The 7,861-nt window shown below is 39.4% G+C and overlaps 1 long non-coding RNA gene across 1 annotated transcript; it reads left to right on the plus strand.

Annotated features, from left to right (window-relative positions):
* Positions 1-5,659: 5,659 nt before the first annotated feature.
* Positions 5,660-7,157, plus strand: LOC140775971 (uncharacterized). Its single transcript, XR_012106828.1, has 3 exons — positions 5,660-6,593; positions 6,679-6,738; positions 6,936-7,157. It is a non-coding gene; the product is annotated as an uncharacterized lncRNA (long non-coding RNA).
* Positions 7,158-7,861: the final 704 nt, after the last annotated feature.

The following is a 7,861-nucleotide window of genomic DNA, read 5'->3' on the forward strand; positions in this document are numbered from 1 at the left end:
GGTTAATAATTGTTATTTTGGCTTGTTGGCTAGTACTATAAAGGTATGGATGGCAACCAAAATTATCATAATTAATGAATATTGGCTTTTATCTTCCTCTATCCTCTCTCTAGTCTCTCTATCCTAATCTCCCTCCTCCTTTTTCACCAACTAGCTACCTCTACCGTTGGCAAGGTCTTATCTATCTTCTAATCTCCCTCGTCTATCGAGTCCTCCCTCCTCCTTGGGATCTCGGCCACTTCTCCACTTTTATCCCTATCTCTTAAACTGCATCAACTATCCACCCTCATCTCTATTATAATACATAACCTTACCATCATCTCCACTAGTCACCACCACCATCACCCCGACTCTAGCGTATTTTTATCCTAGTTGTAGTACGAATCTACGAAGGGCATAAATACTAAAAATGTAGATAAGAAATTGTGGATTGACCACTCTTAGTTTCGTAATTTTCTGACTATAGAAAAATATTTGGTGATTATTTTCCTTTAGTTACGCAGCCTGCTTCCTACAACTGAACTAGATATTGAGGAGAAAGTTCCTTAACTTATCATTGGTATCAAAGCCCGGCGAACCTCGAACCTCCATTGATGGTAGAGACAAGGAAGATGGCCTCATCAAAGAGATCAATAGAGAGCACACCGATAAGGGAAGACTCAACTCACGAAAACCCTAACCATGCGGTCGATTCTCTTAGTATGACCTCGGTAGGACCGAGTCAACCAACGTCCATGGGTGTGAACATGGGCTTAGGGGATGAACTCAATGGCATGTTCCAAATATTGCTGCATAAGGTGGACGCAATGCAGAATGATCATAATGCCTTAAAAGAATATGTCATAAACCGATCGGCTTCGTCATCTCCTCGACGAAGATCAATGCCTCAAGAATGACCAGTGGTGGAACCACATCGAACCAACGCCCCACAGGTCTAGGTATGATATGTTAATGTGAATGAGCCACTTTTACGTATTCATTCACATCATCCCCCACCTCTGATACACAACCCAAGGCTGGAGGTGGTGGAACCTTAGAGGTGCGCGACACCGGTGCGCTTCATCGATAAAGAAGATTAGCATTTAGATGATGATGTTGATCCCTTCGGAGATAGTGATGGGCGTGTTCGAGGATTCAGAGAAGGAGAGCAACAAGCAAAGCAGTTCAGACCTAAACCAAGGATCTTTCGCAAACCCAATAATGTTATTCAGGGGAGAACCACACGCTTGGACTTTCCAAAGTTCCAAGGCGATGATCCGACGAATTGAGTGTTTCAAGTGGACCAATACTTTAATTGTCAAGGGACAACAAAGGACGCAAAGGTACCGATGGCAAACTTTTACCTCCAAGGAACGGCATTGCATTAGTATAGATCGGCCATTCGAGGAGGGAAATATACCAGTTGGGCAGACTTTTGTAGGAGGATTACACGCAAATTTGGGACAGCGGTGTATGAACGCCCACGTGCGAATGCCTACATCAATTCGTATCCATAGAGAACGTCTTTTGTGCATTCGAACGTGGTCAACCCTGTTCGAATATAATCGGGGAGAGTCCACCAGTATTAGGGTTGAAAAAAAAACACACGTATGTATTTAAACACTAGGCAATGATATCGCTCGTTCACTTAAGTAAAAGTCCGAAGAAATATTAAGAACGAAAGCAGAGATGAACGCCAAGATTTTAACGTGGAAAAACCCAAAACGGGGAAAAAATCACGGATCCAAACTCGGATCAAAACCAATCACTATGATAGTAGCAGTTACAAGACTGACTCACAAAACAACCCGTCGATCCAAACGACTTTGTTCCTCTCAGTCTTGATCGCTAGAACCCACGATTCACTGCTTCTTGTGATTGAAGTCCAATCTCAGTAGCCCTCGAGATTAATCTTTCATCTAGATAGCCTTTAAGACAAAAGATTAAATTCTTGTAGATGAGTAGAACCTTGTTCGTTGAAGAACCGATGTAGCCTCAAGAAGTCTACTTCAATAATGCTTCTTCAACTACCCTAGAGTTAGGGCAACACAATCCTTATATATGATATTCAAGATAGAGCCAAATCCGAGTCTTATCCGTACTCATGATCTTCAAGATAGAGCCAAATCCGAGTCTTACCGTACTCACGAAAGTCCAAGAAATTGCAAACTTCATAGCTGCGTTCGAACAGCCTAACTTAAGCAGACAAAGTTCAGAGTTACTTTAAGCAAAATTATAAACAAGGATATAAAGACTCTAATAAACTCCCCCTATGCCAACACTCTCCCTACACCAGAAAACTCCTAAACTTTAAACTCACAGCACACACTACACACTAGACACTCTCCCCCTTTTTGACACAAATGCCAAAGACTACGAACTCGGAGGGAACTGACGATGAAGTATGGTTTTTAGAAACCATGAAGGCCCTAAATGAAACCCATCTTTCACTTGAAAACGCTAAGATATCACATTCAATTGCACAAGAAACATCAAGATATTAACTTTAACGTGATCAAAACTCGAAACCGCACAAAATCAATCAAGATCAAGAGACTTAATTGAATAAAAAATAAGAAAATTGATGAATGATCATACCTCGCAAAAAGTGAAGAAAATCTCAAAGATTCGGCCGAAAGATGCTAGATCCGGAGGAGAACTACCCTAGACACACGTATGTATCTAAACACTAGGCAATGATATCGATCGTTCATTTAAGTAAAAGTCCGAAGAAATATTAAGAACGAAAGCAGAGATGAACGCCAAGATTTTAACGTGGAAAAACTCAAAACGGGAAAAAAACCACAGATCCAAACTCGGATCAAAACCAATCACTATGATAGTAGCAGTTACAAGACTGACTCACAAAACAACCCGTCGATCCAAACGACTTTGTTCCTCTCAGTCTTGATCGCTAGAACCCACGATTCACTGCTTCTTGTGATTGAAGTCCAATCTCAGTAGCTCTCGAGATTGATCTTTCATCTAGATAGCCCTTAAGATGAAAGATTAAATTCTTGTAGATAAGTATAACCTTGTTCGTTGAAGAACCGATGTAGCCTCAAGAAGTCTCCTTCAATAATGCTTCTTCAACTACCCTAGAGTTAGGGCAACACAATCCTTATATATGATATTCAAGATAGAGCCAAATCCGAGTCTTATCCATACTCACGAAAGTCCAAGAAATTGCAAACTTCATAGTTGCGTTCGAACGCGGCCCGGGTGCGTTCGAACGGCCTAACTTAATCTCAGGTGCGTTCGAACGGGCCCAAGTGCGTTCGAACGCGATAGCTTGAATTCTTCAGGTTGCGTTCGAACTCGTTTGTGAACGCTGCTCTCGGTCTATGTGAACAATACCCGCGTTTGAACTCGTTTGTGAACGCTGCTCTCGGTCTGTGTGAACGCAATACCCGCGTTCGAACGCGTTTGTGAACGCGGTGTGAACTCAACAGCTTTTCTTCAATAATCTTGCAATTCTTCAAACGAGAGATATTCTAGACTTGTATAAAGCTCATATACATGTAAAAATACACTTAGAATATTTTGTACACAATTGCCAACAATTAAAAAACTAACAAGGGTTAATAATTATTTTGGCTTGTTGGCTAGCCTTTATAAAGATGTGGATGACAGCCAAAATCATTATAATTAATGAATATTAGTTTTTATCTTTCTCTATCTTCTCTTTAGTCTCTCTACCATATTCTCCCTCCTCTCTCTTCACCAACTAGCCACCTCTACTGTTGGCAAGGTCTTATCTATCTTCTAATATCCCTCATTTATCGAGTTCTCCCCCTCCTTGGGATCTTGGCCACTTCTCACCCTTCATCCTTATCTCTTAAACTACATCAACTATCCATCCTCATCTCTATTATCATCCATAACCCTACCATCATCTCCATCCTTCACCACCACTATCACCCCCACTCTAGTGTATTTTTGCCCCAGTTGTTGTTCGAATCTATGAAGGGTGTAAATACCAAAAACATAGATCAGGAAGTTACGGATCAATCACCTTTAGTTTTGTAATTTTCTGACTACGAGAAAATATTTGGTGAATATTTTTCTACGATTATGCGGACTGCTTCCTACAACTAAACCGGATATTGAAGAGGAAGTTCCTTAACTTATCAGTTTAGTTATTTTCTTATTATCGCATTTATCATTTTAATTGAAGTAGCTAAATCGTTTTTATTTTTATAGGAGTAGATCATAACTATAGAACCCTTCCAAGCATCCAAACCCTAGTCACCACTTTCCTCCAGCAGCCACCCTACTATATGACCGTCCACCATTACCCTTGACCATTCGCCACTATTTGACGATTGCTGCAACGTCGGGTGATTTATCGTTCTACCCTATTCTAACCTTAGTTCACTGTTTTATTTATATCTTTTCATCCAGATCTCCGATTTAGGTGAAACTAGAACTATTAGAACCCCAACTCACGAGGCTATTCTCCCAACCCTTTCTCTCTATAACCACTTTGTTATCCCTTTTGTTTTGCTTTACTTAGAGCCTATGGCTCCTCTGTGTAACACTCACCACCAAATACACGTGCTCCTTACGTGGGTGAAACCCACGTGATTTCTACGTGACCTATTAGTCAATGTTTCAACACAATAAACAAAAGAATAGCCCATATTTTTACAAATAATGCAAAAGCCAAGAAGCCCATAATACCATAGGATATAACAAGCTTCGAAATACATATCCATACCCTTAGAACAAAATGCTCACGTAGAGGCTATAAACTATCAAGATTAGTCTACAAGAATAAAAAATTTAAAACATTTAGAAATAAATCTTTGTCAATTTCTCCACGAACTCAAGCTTATTAAATCTAAAAAATAATTCCACCGAAAAGTAGTGAGCATAAATCCCAGCAAGTTTTTACTTTTATAGCCTAAAAGTAGAAAAAATAATGATACATAATATGGTAAATATAAATATATTCCTCATAATTACAATCAATGCATCAATATCACACACTCATCATGATCACATTTAATGTGCACATGCATTAACAATCTATAATATGACACACATCAATCCGGACAATCATGTCCTCAACCTTGAGCTCACAACGACCTATAGGTCATGTCAATATTATACAACAGGATATATACATCCTTTCAGGCTATTAAGGCTTCAACTCAGGTTCAGGCAAAGCCACACTCGTAGGTCACATTAACACTCACGCTCGACCTCACGAACACCTCCAAGAGAGGGTAGATCCTTGTAGTAATTCGCCAGCCTATTATTCGGTGGCCAATATAACTAATTGTCCATCATCACATACTAAGGACCTTAGTCGTAAGCTCATCACATAAGTTAGTATCACACAATAATATTACAATCTGAGCCTTACCTATGGGAACCTGAGTACACTTGGTTTTCCATGTCTCGGTCAGTAAAGGCCGAGTGGAACACGACTCGGCCATCGACATTGCCTTGTCAACGATGATGATTTGCTCCACTAATCTAGGAGTTGTTTAGCACTTGGTTACTTAGTTACAACCACTTGGTTAATTGGTTACAACCACTTAGAGTATTGTTACAATAATTTGTATATTGTTGTCATCCTAACAACTTGTAATCTCTTATATATATATATTAATCAACAATACCCCAGATAGGTGGTGGAAAATATTTTTACTGATAAAATATTTTCATGGTATTAGAGCTTTTCTTGGATTCAAACTCCCTTGTCGATAAAATGGCATCCGAAACTACCACCTCCTCCACTACACTCTCCTTTAATACTATGGTCCACATGATCACAATCAAGCTTTCTTCATCCAATTTTCTTCTCCGGCAAAATCAAATCACACCATTGTTGCAATGCCAAAATCTTCTTGGCTACGTTAGTGGCACCATCGTTATGCCAAATTCCTCTGTTCCATCTAATGATACTATTGTTCCAAACCCAAAATATGCTAAATGGAAGCATCAAGATCAGCATATTCTCATCCTCCTCTCCTTTGCATAAGAAGCTATGGCTAAGGTGACTGGCCTCTTCACCTCTCACGAAGTCTAGATTGTGCTGGAGAACTCTTTCAGTCACAAGTCCAAAACATGTGAGATTCGTCTCAAAGATGATCTCCAATTACTTAAATGAGGTACTCGCACTATTACTGAGTAAAGCTTTATGTGATCAATTAGCTGCTATGGGTCGCCCTGTCAATGACAAGTTTGGCCAGTTTTTCATTTTTTAACTAAAAAAGGGGGGGGGGGGGAAGGGATTGACCTTTCTCACGCATATTCTGTCTTACTGGCATGGTTGATACCTTCGTGGTCTCGGTTTAGACTTCAGTAATTTCTCCACTACTTAAATGTCATTGACACCATTGCCTCCCTTCAAGGATCTTGTTCCCAAAGCCAAGAGCTTTGAGATTTTCATCAAGTCTCTTGAGCAGCCTGCAGGACCTTTCATCGCTTTTACTGCCGCCAAAGGGTCATCGTCTAGCCAGTCATGTGGTGGTGGTAACAAACTCTTCATTTATGGTAGAGGTCGACAATCTGGTCGAGGTCAAGGTCACCACACCCCTCATTGCCAGATTTGCAATATTGAAGGCCATACTGCTAACTGATGTAGAAATCGCTATGCTCAGGCAAATCCCTTTGCAAACATTGCTGAAGCCTTTAACAATTGTTCTATTACTGATGGATCTGAGTCTAATTAGTATCTTGATACAGGAGCCTCAGCAAATATGACTCCTAATGCGGCTCAACTCACCAAAGTTGACACATACACTAGTAAGGATAGCATAATAGTAGGAAATGGAGCTACCATTCCAGTAACTTATATTTGTACTTTCTCCCCCACACCTTCTCTTAAACTTTTAGATGTTTTGGTTGTTCTTCTTCTCACAAAAAATCTTTTATCTATCAATAAATTAACATTTACTTTTCCCTTATCAATTAATTTTACTAATGATAAATTCATTGTGCAGAACCATCAAATAGGAAAAGTGGTGGCAACCGGTTGACGTGAGCATGGTCTTTACGTATTGGAGCATGGTCACAAAACTTTTATTTCAGCCCTAAAAAATAATTCCTTGATGGCCTCTTATAAATTGTGGCATGCACGTCTTGGCCATGTAGCTCATTCTACTATTTTTTTATTGCATAATAAAGGATTGCTTCACGTTACTTCCTTGTTACCAAATCCTACTATTTGTGCTTCATGTCAAGTCGCCAAAAGTCATAAACTTCCTTTTATTTCAAAAAAGCATCGCTATTATGAAGTTTTAGGCTTTGTTAATAGTGATATATGGGGTCTAGCTCCTATTTTATCTACATTTAGTTGCAGCTATTATGTTTTGTTCATTGACAATTACTCTTGCTTCTCATGGTTATATCCTATGAAATCCAAGTCTGATATCTTTTCTATTTTTTTCACAATTTCAAGTATTTGTAGAAAACCAATTTTCAATCAAATGAAAGAAATTTCAAAGTGATGGGGGGAGCAATCTCTTTCAAAACCACTTACAGACTTGTGGTATACATCACCAAATATCATGTTCATACACTCCATCCCAAAATGGTTGAGTGAAATGCAAACATAGACACATAACTGAAATAGGCCTTGTGATTCTATTTCATTCTCATGTTTCCCTAAAGTTTTGGATTGATGCATTCAGTATGGCGATCTATACCATCAACCGGTTGCCTACACTGATCTTGAATGGTATCTCACCTTATGAGGTTCTGTACGATAAGCCTCCTGCTTATGAACTCCATCCGTTTGGTTGTCATGTTTATCCTTGTCTACGAGATTATGCCTCAAATAAACTAGCACCCCATAGTGCACCTTGCATTTTCCTAGGCTACAACATGTCACACAAAGGATTTCATTGCTATTCTCCTACACACAATA

Source organism: Typha angustifolia, chromosome 2, assembly GCF_048772165.1.
Source record: "Typha angustifolia cultivar Huaian chromosome 2, ASM4877216v1, whole genome shotgun sequence".
NCBI lineage: Eukaryota > Viridiplantae > Streptophyta > Magnoliopsida > Poales > Typhaceae > Typha > Typha angustifolia.